At 37.6% G+C, this 13750-nt stretch overlaps 1 protein-coding gene and 1 pseudogene across 14 annotated transcripts in view; one reads left to right on the plus strand and one right to left on the minus strand.

Moving 5' to 3' along the window:
* The window catches only part of ERC1 (ELKS/RAB6-interacting/CAST family member 1), a 544778-nt gene that overhangs the window by 262386 nt on the left and 268642 nt on the right, over positions 1-13750 (plus strand). The window lies entirely within an intron of this gene.
* On the minus strand, positions 214-444 carry LOC131416501 (thymosin beta-4-like; annotated as a pseudogene).

Below are 13750 nucleotides of genomic sequence, written 5' to 3' on the forward strand. Positions count from 1 at the left end.
CCTTCAACGTGCAAGTTCTTTTCCTTCCCTGCCAGCCAGACAGGCAGATGGGAGAGGCAGGCATGGCCTTTATTGTCAGTAGTTCTTGATTCTTTGATGTGAAACGGGCAGCACAGTCGTTTAAACTTGATCCAACCTCTTTGCATCTCACAAAGTTAAATAGCTGAAAGAAGTAAGGTAGGAAGGCACTGCCTGGGGACTGTATAGTGCACATTGGCGGCACACGCCTCGTTATGATTCGCCTACTTGCTTCTCCTGTTCGATTGTTTCTTTTGAAGGCAGTGCAGTTTTCTCTTGCATATGTATTTTTTTCATTTTTGACTTAATCGAGTTTCTCAATTTCACCCATATCTGGTTTGTCAGACGTGGTTGCAGAGGAAGTAGAGCTAGACACATGCATGAATGGAGTTCAGTCTGCACAGTAGCCACTACTGAGTGTCCCATCTTTTTTTATTCTTAAACATTTATTAAATCCTCTGTTGACTGCAGATCTCCCCGGTCAAGTACCCAGCAGTATTTTTTCAAATAGAACAGTTACCACTACTGAAGCAGCATTGGTAGCTGGGTAGCCTGTAGAAGATGATGTGTGATAGTAGAACTATAATTGTCCTCCCCAATCCTTCCCATTGCCGTCTTACTTTTAGCTATTCCAGAGTGGACAATTTATTCTTCGGTTTTATAAACATAATCCTAAAGCGATCTGAATATTTATAGGAAGTTTATTTCTCTCATTTTTAATTAAGTGACAATAATGCTCAGAAAATGAAATAATGATACTTTTACTTATGCTACCTTTTCTACAACATAGAATACCATGTATTTTTATAGATGCTACACTGAACACTGTAAATAAAACGGTAATAGATACAGCCTCTGCCTCAGGAAGTGCATAGTTTATTGGAAAAGGCTGAAGAATGAACTTATAATTATGGTTCAATTTGATAAGTACCATGGTAGTGATCTGAATAGAGAGCTTTAGGAATAGAAAAGGAAGGGCAGGCATGTCATCCAGATTGGAGAGCTCCATAGAAGGCTTCCTGGAGGAGATGGCTGATGCATGTGCTGAGTCTTAAAAAGAGTTAGGCAAAGAAGAGGTGGAAGGATATTGAACATATTACATGTAGAGCAACCAGCATAGGTAAAAACTGGAAGCATCCGAGAAACTTTATATACTAGTGGTTAGTAGCTACAGTTCAGGATAGATATGAGTGGCACGATCTAGGGGAGGGACAGAGGGAGGGTAGGAGAGGGAAGTGCACACAAGCAGGTCATGCTGAAGCATGTTTAGTCTTATGTTATATTCCAGAATTTTGATTTTATATTCAAGGCAATGGAGAACTATTGAGGCATTTTAAGCACAGAACAATGTTTCTTCATGAGTTTGCTTGCTCATTCATTCATTCATTCAACAGATCTTTTTTGAGTATTCAGTGGTGTTGCGGTAGTCCTGGGTGGTATATCATGGTGAACAAAGCAGCTGTGGTCTCTCCCCTAAGAGAGCTTACAGTTCACAAGGGGACACAGGCAATAACCTGACAAATAACATTTAATTACAAGTTGTCACAAAGTACTATAAAGGATAAGAACAGGTTTTCTGCTATAGACAATAATTTGGTGGAGGTTGGAGAGGTTAGAACCTATTTTGGATTGAGTGCTCAGAGAGGGTTCTCTGACAAAGTAACATTTAACCTGGGCCCTGAAGGATGAGAAGCCTGCCATCTGAAGTGTGGGGAGGAATCAGCACTAGGATGGCAGTAAGGTGGGGAAGAGCTGGACATGTGTGAGGACAGCTGGTGGGCGGGAGCAATGCAAGGGATGCAGGGCCTTATGTAAGTGGTGGCAAGAAGTGTGTGTTTTTTTAACATGTTAGAAGCTGTTAAAGAGGGTTAAGTAGGGCATGACACCCTCTGATTTGTGTTTTTAAAAGATTATTCTGGCTGCTAGTTGGAAAATGGATTCAACAGGGCTAAGAGTGGAAGCAAGAAGATGAGATGGATATTAGAGTAGCCGAAGCCAGAGGTCTTCAAACTGAGATGCACATACACCTGGATGCACGAGCATTTTCCCAAAAGGCACATAGGTGCAGCTCCTCAGCTTCTAAAGGTGCTTTCCCCTCAAATTGATGTGCCTAAGAAGGCATGTAAGATGTGCAGATTCTCTTTTTTCAATTCCCCTTTCACAGTTTTACATCCCTCACTTTACGATACACACACTTCTCCTGAATCTTACCATTCTGTATTCTTTTGGGGAAGAAAAAAACCTCTGGAACAATAACAAAGGCATAATTCCAAATATTGGTGTTGAGAAAATGGGTAAGAATAGTCAGATTGTTTACAGTTCTTTGTTTTCAACAGATTTGAAAGGCAACCTAATTAAGTTGCCAGCTGATAGATTATTATAAATAATTTTTTATGATAAGCTACTATGTGATTTGGGGTATATAAATCTGAAGAAGTGCAAAAAAATTGAGTTATATTACTATAACAAAACTCCTTCCATTCCTATTTATTTCTTTATGTGAAGGTGTGTTAGTGCTTACACCTGTGACAATGAAACATACGTAGAATTGATACTAAACCCTGGGTCTTTCTAGCAATAAGTAATATTCATCAAGGGATATCTAAACTAATAAAAATAAAAGTTCCATTAATCTCATTAAGATAAATACATTTAATGATGAGATACATTTTTAATAAAATTTTACTTGACGCATTTAATAGTCTCTCAAAATATCTAATATTTATATTAGTTTGATTGATTGTATGTTACTAGTAATTGTGATGATAACTCAATCCAAAAGAATTTTTTAACAGAGTTATGAACACAGGAAATTTTGTAAATATCAAATTTAAATTTATATACATATTTTTGTTGCAGAAAATGCAAGAGAGCATCCATACAAGCAGTCTAGCATAAAATAAATTTCATTAGTATAAAATTTTAGGGAGAAATGGAATGGAAACACAAGGTCAAAGAGAAAAAGGCAAATGTAATAATTTTAATTGTTAGAGAACCTTTTGTCCTTACAGTTTTTAAATAGTTAATAATGGATATTAAGTCGCCATGGTATTTATATTTCATTCGATACTTTCTTTTTTAAAAGATTGATACTTTGTTTTTTAAAAATATCTAAGAAATTACATTTTTTATAATTCTTTAAACTTTTGATGTGAAAAAAATTAGATATCAAGTTAAAATCACAGTTATATAAACTCTTAGGGAGCATACAAGCAAAATTGTGTTAGACACTCCTGGTCTAGGAAGAAGCTGGGCAGATTAGGCAATGGCTGAGTAAGTTACGTAGTGATAGTGGAGCTGGAGAAAAGTGGATGGATTTAGAATGTCTTTTGGAAATAGAGCTGAAAAGATTTGGTGAATGCATGTATGGGTAAGGATGAAAGAGAAAACAGAGATGATCCTCTCATTTCTGGCTGGACAACTGAGAGGATAGTAGCTCCATTTTCTGAGATGAGAAAGCGTGAGGGAACAACTTGTTTGAGGATAAGAACAAAGAAATTGTGCTGAAGAAATGTTAGCTATATTATCATTAGTAGGAGAATTATTGTGACATTGGATTTATATTTTCAGCCCAGTTCTCTCTTCTGAGATCCAAACTAAATCTGCTTCATAGCTTCACTCTGCTATTTCATTGACATCTCAACCTGAAACCATCCAAATCCAGCATTCTTGATTTCTGCCCTGAAACCAGCTTTCCCTCAGGCTTTTTGCTTTCACCTGAGAAAACACTTGTACCCTACAAAGCTGAAATTAGGCATAGTGAGTGTTAGGAGAATCAAGTCCAAGAAAGGCACGAGTGGTTGGTTGGGTACAGAGATTTTATACTCGGGGTCTCCAGTTCAGAAGGCCACTCCAGAACTCTAGGGAAGCTGCATTACATAGTGGCTATGAAAGTGGGTTCTGGAGTTAGAAGTCTCAGTTGGAATTATGGTTCCATCACTTACAAATTGTGATCTCAGGCAGGTTACTTCCGGGTCAGTTCCCTAATTGTCAAAGAAAGATACTTATTTTATCTGCCATTTTATCTGCCACATTAAAGAGAGGTTATATGTATAAAGCACCTAGAGTCTGGCATATAGTAAGCACTTAATAAACATTAGCTACTGATACTTCTGTACTACAAAATACTACCACTAGTATTTTCCAATTTACTTTTAGGTTTTCCTCATAAAAATAGTTTGGGTAGCTTTAGTAAATGGCTAGAAATGTGTGCTGTGAAATCCAACCCTAATGCTATTATTTTTCATTTTTAAAAGTCATGTATTCTATGGTTTCCTTTAGGAAGGAAAGTAGGGAGGGAAGGAGAGAGGGAAAGGAAAAAAATACTTTTTTAGCACTATTGAAAACATAATATGGACTTTAGAACATAATGCTTAGACCTTATTCCTAGAAGTAAGAGGATACAGAAAATTTAGGATTAGAAAATTTTTTTAAGTGTTTGATCCTCATAATCTTAAATTGGAATTGGAAATATCTGTTTGAATATTTATGACTTTTTTCTCTTAAACACACAGATACACACACACATTTTCTGTGTACTGAAAATACCTAGAAAATAGTGATTATTTCAGTAGTGATGCATACTCCTAGTGCTCAGGTGTGGTAGGTAAATACCATTCCTTATTAAAAGGATTTGAATTCCAAACAGAAGTTACTTTTTTTCTTTTGACAAAAAGTGAATTCTGTGAAGATACATTTTTCTTCACGAGTGCTCATTGGTTACTGAAGCCTCTGTAGTCTTCATAGCAGCACTGTTTAATAGAACTTTGAAACACTGGAAATGTTTTATATCTCTCCTGTCCCATATGATAGCCCCTAGCCATGCATTTCTATTGAATACTAAAATGTGGCTAGAGCACCTGAAGAACTGAGTTTTCACATTTATTTAATTTTAATTAAATTTAAATGGCCACATCTTGCTAGTGGCTAGTGCATTGGGCAGCTGAACTCTATAATGTGTTGGATGAATGGATACCTGTATATATACATATACATACTTAGCAGCTACTATTTAGTTTTTTCTTCTGAGCCTGACAGAGTTGTAGTACTGAAATATAAAAGTACAAGCACTTTTTTAATGTAGTTGGTCCTTTTTCCATTTTGTTTTTGAAAAAACATCTGTGGTCTAAAAACATGTTTGTCAAAAGTAATTTTTCCTTTAAGAAATAATGATGAAAGACTAGCTGGGTAAAAGACTAGGTCACTTTCAAGAGATGTCATAATTGTGTGGGTATTACTCCATATTCATATTATACTAGACACTTAAGTTTATAGCGTGAGTGATGGAATTAATGTAGGAAAAAGGAGTAGAATAGTTATAGAAGTGAGAAAGAGACATCTGTCCGTCGTGAGAATATGCCACCCCAGCATTGTTAAGAGTTTAATGGCTTCAGAGGTATCGTTTATTCCATTACTCCATTATTCATTCAGTTAATGTTTATTGAGACCCTACTATGTACTAGAAAATAGGAATATTTTACTGAACCAAACAAATATGGTCCCTTTTCTTATAGTGTTTATACATTATTAGGGATATTAATTAGGTGATCACAGATATAAACATCTTTAAAATTATGACACAAAGAAGTAAATAAAAGTATAGTATTTTGTAAAAGAGTATAACAAGGGGGCCTTATTTAGAATGAAGGGTCAGGCAAACATTGCTAAGACACTGATATTTAAATTGAGAGGTGAAGTAAGTAGGAATTAGTGAGATTAAGAATGGCAAGAAGTTTACTTCAGTGGGAACCACATGTGTGGACACCCCAATTATGGGAAGAGTGTGGTATAGTCAGGGAACCAAAAGAAGACCAGTTAGTGGAGAATACTGAGTAGAAGTGAGTTGGTGGCTAAGTGGGTCGTTAAACAAGTGAGTGAGTGAATGAGTGAAAGAACAGATGGTGTGACATGAAACTGGAGATGTAGGCAGAAACCGATTATGTAGGATGGTCTTGTAAATGATTTTAGATTTTATCTTAATCATAATGGTTAGCCTTTAAATCATTTTAAGCAAAAGAGTGATAAAAATCCATTTTACATTTTAAAAAGATTATACTGGCAATTATATGAAGAATAAATAGAGGGAGAGCAAGGGTAGAAGGGGGAGTACCTCTTAGGAAAATATTGCATAATCTAGAGGCATAGTAGGGTATTGGCAATGGAGATGGAGAGATCTATGTGGAGATAGAGTCAGCAGGATTTGCTGATGGATTGCACGTGGAAGATGAGGGAGAGGGATTTGACAAGGATGACCCCCACATTTTCTGCCATGAGGATCTAAGTGGTTAGTGGTGGTGTTTATTGAACTGTGGGGAAAACTAGAGGAGGAAGAGTTTAAGGTAGGAATTTAGCTTTGTATATGTTAAATTTGAGATGTCTGTGCCCTCTTTCGCATGAAGATGTCAAGTACACAGTTGGATATATGGATTTAGCTCAGAAGAGTACTCTGAGCTAAAAATATAAACTTGGGGGGTAACATATGGTTCAATTTTCTTCTTTTACTTTAACTTTGTGTTAGCCATTCACCATATACAGGCTTCTTCAAGTTAATCTCAAATGCACATAAATTGAGTACTTGCCTGTTTACTTTCTATATTTCTACAAACTAAGCTTCTGATGACTCCATAAATATGTGACTGGCTTATTACTAGAAAATATGACACACAGGAAGTACATAGCATTTTACTCTTAATACAATTACAAGGCTTGAGATACTGACATTTATTGATTACCTATTAACTACCAGTCACCATGATAAATACTTTCTTAATAGTATGATTTAATAATTTAAGCAATAAATCTTAGATATATTTAGTGTTTCCTGGACAGAAAAAGAGCATCAGTGCTCATTGTGTCCTTTTTCAGAGGAACGAAGAATGTTTTGCATTTATTAAATTACATGTTCTTCTTTATGAAGCAGTGTCTTCATCTTTATTCTCATCTGGATAAATCCTACTTCTCCTTCCATAAAACCTTCTCTGACCTTCCAAGTCTGAGTTATAGTCTGTCCCATGTTTTTCAGCAGTACCCTGTACTATTTGTTGTAAAGCAACACTGTTATTATTACTTATTTTTACTTACATTCATCACTTTAAGAGACTGTCTCTGTCTTCTCTAATAGAATGAAAGCTCCTTGAGGGCCGGGGCTGTGTCTTGTTTATTGTTGTATCCTTGATACCTACCACCATGTCTGGTATATAATGACATTCAGTGAATATATTGAGTGAATGAACGAATGAATGAAATTTTATTCTTAGCTCCTGAATGCTTGCACCCCTAATCACAGCAGCATCACTTTATTTACTAAACAATTTAAGATTTAATGGTAATTTCATAATTGGTAGTTACCAAAAAAATATTTTGAATTATTACGTTTTTATTCTTTGTTGCAATTCCTTTCCACAGGATTTGATGAAGCACTTTGTCATCTGACCAAAAAAACTCAAAGATTTCAGAATTGTAGATTTAAAAAATTAGAATAGATGTTATTTGTTTGAAAGTAACTTGGCTTTTTTAGTGCTTGATTTTAAAGTATGGTAGCCAGAATGGAAAAATAAAATTTAGAAATCATCATTATCCCTGACCTGTACTTCAGTGGGAAATAGAGGACTTACTGTGTCTTATGGGGTCAATGTGCAACACTCTAGCCCCACTGTTGTTGAACTTCAGGTAGTGGGAGCTAGCTAAAAGTCTTGTGTAGCGTCTGGTCTTCAACTCTGAAATAGCAGTAAGCCATGTTCATAAAAACACATAAAAATTTAAAACATTCTACAGAGCAGATATAAAATGTGATCAAATTAGTAGAAAATCTTTTTGATCCTACTTTATTTCCTTCCAGTAGGTCTAATACTTCTGATCATCATTGGTAAATTTGACATTAGGTTTTTCAACCTTTATCTCATCTCTCTCTGCCTTAAAAATAGATTTATAATATTAAGATTATTTCTTTTTATATAGTGTTATAATGGGCTACATTTACATTTTATAGAAGTTTCTTAATGTATCTTTAAATTCTTTTTTCTTTACTTCCCCTTATAAGTCTTAAACTGATTTCTGTGTCAGTAGTGATGGGGATTTTTGAGGTGAGTAGCTGAGGAGTCTAAAAATATTACAAATACAAACATGTTTCTGAGAACTATATAGAATCATTCAGTCTTATAAGAAAGTCCAGTTGTAAGTTAGCAATATAAAACTGTGCTTTTAAAGCAGTTTACTGATTTCTGCAGAAGTCATCATTTTTCATCAATGTAAAGATTGAAGATATTGTTATTCAAAGATATTTCATTTAAAAACAGATGTTATTTATTGATAAACATATGGAAAGTACATTTTTAATGTTCCTGAGATGTGACAGTTAAATTCACAATCATTTTCTCTTATCAATTATGTAATCATTTCAGTATTTAAATCAAGCTCTGTCAAGAGGAACCTAGTAAATTTCATTATAGACTCTTGCTCTAATGTCAGTGAGTTTGAATCTCCTTTGTTATGGTGACTGGTTATGAAATCAGTCACTTGACAGACCCTGAAGTGAGACTGCTGGAAATACGTCATGTCTGCCTTCATGGTGACAGCTGGCTACAAAACAAACCCCCCAGAGCCATTCTGTAATTGACAAGGGACTTCAAAGGCCAACAGGGCTGCCACTTCAAAGAGAATTCTGCCATCTCTGGCTTGTTGAAAGAAGTTGTTAAATGGCTGTACCCTGCCATAGGAGAAATCTCCATGTTTAGACTTCTCCGTCTTTTGATCTTAGAAAGATGTATGAAATGGCTTTAAGTTAAAGGAATGATATAGTCCATAGTAATGGCAACCCAATATTATTCTACATTTCAGTCCACTTTTTAATGGAAATTACCCAAATATGTTCAAATAAGAGCAAGTCTAAAAACTCAAATGTCTCAGAGAATGAATGTTCAAAAGAAGATTTGAAACTCTGTATTAAAGTTTTAGCAATCTTCACAAATGTGGAATAAGTCAGATGGTGAATAAAATGAAACTCTCAATGTGTTTTTAAAACTCTCCTTCAATTTCTCCTTGTAATTTTGACCCGCTTGAGTAGAATCAAATTCTGAATGTTGATAGTAAGAATGGCAGACAACTAAAGCCTGTAATCTCAAGGCTGATTTGCATGGTTTTAAACTGATATTTCTGTACTTTTAGTAACTCTGTACTTAAAATTTTAAACTACCTTGTACTATTTAAAATCTTATTCATCTAGTTATGCTGAATACAATTTTAAAATAATTACTTTATCTTTCTATTAAAAAAGATCTCAGAGTTTTAATAAAACTCTTTCAATAAAAGATCAAAATACTAACGAGCATCTTCAGGAATAACGAGGAAAAGGCAGCAGCATAAATTCTTTTTCTTAGAATACAGATAACCCTAAAAGATATCCCTTTGATCGAGTCATGTTTAGTATACATGAGAAAGAAAAAGGAAAACTTTATAAATAATATGGCAGTAAAAATGTGGAGGTTTTATATGTGATATGAAGTGAGAGTGAGGAGTAGCTGAAATTTATGATTTAAAGTCATTATAAGTCAATGGCATGACTTTTCTTAATTATGTGTTTTCCCTCTCATCCTATGTATTGTAAAAGGATAAAGCTAAGACTCCTTAGATTCTTTTGCCCTGACCTGCTTTCTTATTTCTCTTAAAATTTCTCTTTACAGAAAATAAAAAAGTTGACTAGGCAGAACCTTTAGCCACTATTACTTCCCCTATAATTTTGCCAGATGGGGTCAGTAGACAACAACTAAAGGAATTCTAAAGGAAAACTGAAGCCCCCAGGAAATAACCACAAGTGGTAGTATGACCAAAAAAAATCTCTAAATACCTGAGTAGTTCGTAAGAGTAATTCTTTTTTTTTTTTGTGAGGAAGATCAGCCCTGAGCTAACATCCATGCTAATCCTCCTCTTTTTGCTGAGAAAGACCAGCTCGGAGCTAACATCTATTGCCAATCCTCGTGCCCTTCTTCTTTTTTTTTGTTCCCCCAAAGCCACAGTAGCCAGCTGCACGTCATAGTTGTACATCCCTCTAGTTGCTGTATGTGGGACGCAGCCTCAGCATGGCCGGAGAAGCGGAGCATCAGTGCGCGCCTGGGATTCGAACCTGGGCCGCCAGTAGTGGAGCACGCGCACTCAACCGGCAAGCCATGGTGCCGGCCCCGTAACAGTAATTCTTAACGTAATGCATTTGTGCTTGTCTTTTTTTTTTTTTTTAATTTTTTGTTTATTGCAGTAACATTGGTTTATAACATTGTATAAATTTCAGGTGTGCATCATTATACTTATATTTCTGTATGGATTACATCATGTTCACCACCCAAATACTAATTACAACCCATCACCACACACTTGTGCCAATTATCCCTTTCGCCCTCCTCCCTCCCCCCTTCCCCTCTGGTAACCACCAATCCAATCTCTGTCTCTGTGTGTTTGTTTATTGTTGTTATTATCTACTACTTAATGAAGGAAATCATACAGTATTTCACCTTCTTCCTCTGACTTATTTCACTTTGCATAATACCCTCTGTGTCCATCCACGTTGTCACAAATGGCTGCATTTCATCATTTCTTATGGCTGAGTAGTTTTCCATTGTGTATATATACCACATCTTCTTTATCCATTCGTCCCAAGATGGGCACTTAGGTGGCTTCCAAGTCTTGGCTATTGTGAATAACGCTGCAGTGAACACAGGGGTGCATGTATCTTTACGCATTGGTGTTTTAAAGTTCTTTGGATAAATACCCAGCAGTGGAATAGCTGGATCATGTGGTAGTTCTATCCTTGATTTTTTGAGGAATCTCCATACTGTTTTCCATAGTGGCTGCACCAGTTTGCACTCCCACCAGCAGTGTATGAGAGTTCCCTTCTCTCCACACCCTCTCCAACGCATGTTGTTTCCTGTCTTGTTAATTATAGCCATTCTGACGGGCGTGAGGTGATATCTCATTGTAGTTTTGATTTGCATTTCCCTGATAGTTAACGATTTTGAACATCTTCTCATGTGTCTGTTGGCCATCTGTATATCTTCTTTGGAGAAATGTCTGTTCAGGTCTTTTGCCCATTTTTTAATTGGGTTGTTAGTTCTTTTCTTGTTGAGATGCATGAGTTCTTTATATATTTTGGAGATTAACCCCTTATCAGATATATGGTTTGCAAATATCTTCTCCCAATTGTTAGGTTGTCTTTTTGTTTTGTTGATGATTTCCTTTGCAGTGCAGAAGCTTTTTAGTTTGATGTAGTCTCATTTGTTTATTTTTTCTATTGTTTCTCTTGCCCGGTCAGACATGGTGCTTGAAAATATGTTGCTAAGACCAATGTCGAAGAGCGTACTGCCTATGTTTTCTTTTAGAAGTTTCATAGTTTCAGGTCTTACATTCAAGTCTTTAATCCATTTGGAGTTAATTTTTGTGTATGGTGTAAGGTAAGGGTCTACTTTCATTTTTTTGCATGTGGCTATCCAGTTTTCCCAACACCATTTGTTGAAGAGACTTTCTTTTCTCCATTGTATGTTCTTGGCTCCTTTGTCAAAGATTAGCTGTCCATAGATGTGTGGGTTTATTTCTGGGCTTTCAATTCTATTCCATTGATCTGTGTGCCTGTTTTTGTGCGAGTACCGTGCTGTTTTGGTTACTATGGCTTTGTAGTATGTTTTGAAATCAGGGAGTGTGATACCTCCAGCTTTGTTCTTTTTTCTCAGGATGCCTTTAGCTATTCGAGGTCTTTTGTTGTTCCATATAAATTTTAGGATTCTTTGTTCTATTTCTGTGAAAAATGTTGTTGGAACTTTGATAGGGATTGCATTGAATCTATAGATTGCTTTAGGAAGTATGGACATCTTAACTATGTTAATTCTTCCAATCCAAGAGCATGGAATATCTTTCCATTTCTTTGTGTCTTCTTCAATTTCTTTCAGCAGTGTTTTATAGTTTTCGGTGTATAGATCTTTCACCTCTTTGGTTAAATTTATTCCTAGGTATTTTATTCTTTTTGTTGCAATTGTAAATGGGATTGTATTCTTAATTTCTCTTTCTGCCACTTCGTTGTTACTGTATAGAAATGCAACTGATTTTTGTATGTTGATTTTGTATTGGCCTGCAGTGTGCTTCCCTAGTTCTCAATGTTCCGGGGGTGACCCCTGTGTGGGCTACGTGTGTCCTTCTGTTGTGGCCTGTTTGCTCTCCCTGTAGGCGCCCAGGGAGGCCGAGTTATGCTCCTGGTCAGCTGTTGTAATGCTCAACTGTTTGTAGTTGTTGTGGGTCCTTCAGTCTCTTTATCAGGTGTGGGGAGCCCCAGCACAGTTGGCTGCAAGTTCTAACACCCCATTTGTGTTGCAGTATTTCTTTTAAGTGAGTAGACCCCCAGCGTGGCAGGTTCTTAGGCTCAGAGGCTTACAATTCCTATAAGCCTCCAGCCTTTAGGTCTCTTGTCAGCTCTCTGAGGATTGCAGCTGGGTGGGGCTGACCTCAGGCACAGGAGCACCCAATTGTTTCAGGCTTTGGAAGGTGGGGCAAACCCCCTATGTGGGTCTTTGAGAAGCACAAGTCTTCTGCAGCTGACAAGCCCTGCCGCCCACAGGTCCACACACACAGTCAACACAGTCCTGCCCCGTGCGCGTGCCCCGACCTCCAGAAGTAGACCCCGTCTCTCCACGGCAGGAGCCCCACACACCCCACACACTCCACCACTGCCCCACACTCTCCACCCGCTCCTTGTGCAGGACCTGCCTCACTGAAGTGGGCTAGTTGCCAGGCTCCAGAGAATCCAGTCACCAATCTATGCAGGCCCACAAGTTGCCTGAGGGCTTGTTGTTGGGTGGGGCCAGTCTCTAGGGTGGACTGCCTGCCCTGGCTAAGCTGGTTAAATAGGTGCTCTGGTGGGTGGGGCATACCTGGGCTAGCAGGCCCCAGGGAGAACTCCAATGGCGTCTGTGTCAGCATGCCCACACCAGGCCACAACAATGGCCGCCGCCAATGTCCCAGTCCCTGGAGAGGTCTCACTCTCATTGCGATCAACTTAGGGCCTATCACGTGAGTCTCTTTTCACCAAAGCACTGTGCACCTTTCTTTCTGGTGATTTTAGGTTGCTTTATGAAATGAGTAAGTTTACGTGTGGCCCCTTTAAGAGCCGTTTTTAATTTCTTTGTGAACCAGCTTTTCTGGGGGTACTCCCCAATGTTTTAGTAGCAGGCGAAGTCAGATTATGCCACTCGTCTTGATTGTGCTGGGTCCACAAAATGCCCCCAGCGGGGGCGCTCCCCAGCTCAGGACCACGCCCTCCAGGGAGGCTACGTACCTGTGGGCTGCTCCCGGGCAGCCATGAAGCTGGTGGCTTGTGAAGGCGGCGTTTTTTCTCTCCAGAAGTGAGTTTCTGCCTCTTCCACCTCCATTAGGATTATCCTTTGTTGCAGGAGTTCCTCTTATCCAGTTTTCAGTCTCGGGGTAATTTTTCACGAGTAGTTGTAAATTGTCTGTGTCTGCAGGAGGTGGTGAGTTGAGAGTCTGCCTACACCGCCGTCTTGACTTCTCTCTCTCTGTGCTTGTCTTTTTTATCGTAGTTTTTTCCTCTTGAAAAATTTTTGATAATGTAGTGCCTGATTATATTGTCCTGGAAGTTCATGAAATATGTATGTCCCTGAATTTCAGCTTCATTTTCCTTTTTATTCAACAAAAGTACCATGTCTATTAAAGAAATGGAAAGATATCCCATGCAAGTGGATTG

Source organism: Diceros bicornis, chromosome 17 (genome assembly GCF_020826845.1).
Source record: "Diceros bicornis minor isolate mBicDic1 chromosome 17, mDicBic1.mat.cur, whole genome shotgun sequence".
Lineage (NCBI taxonomy): Eukaryota > Metazoa > Chordata > Mammalia > Perissodactyla > Rhinocerotidae > Diceros > Diceros bicornis.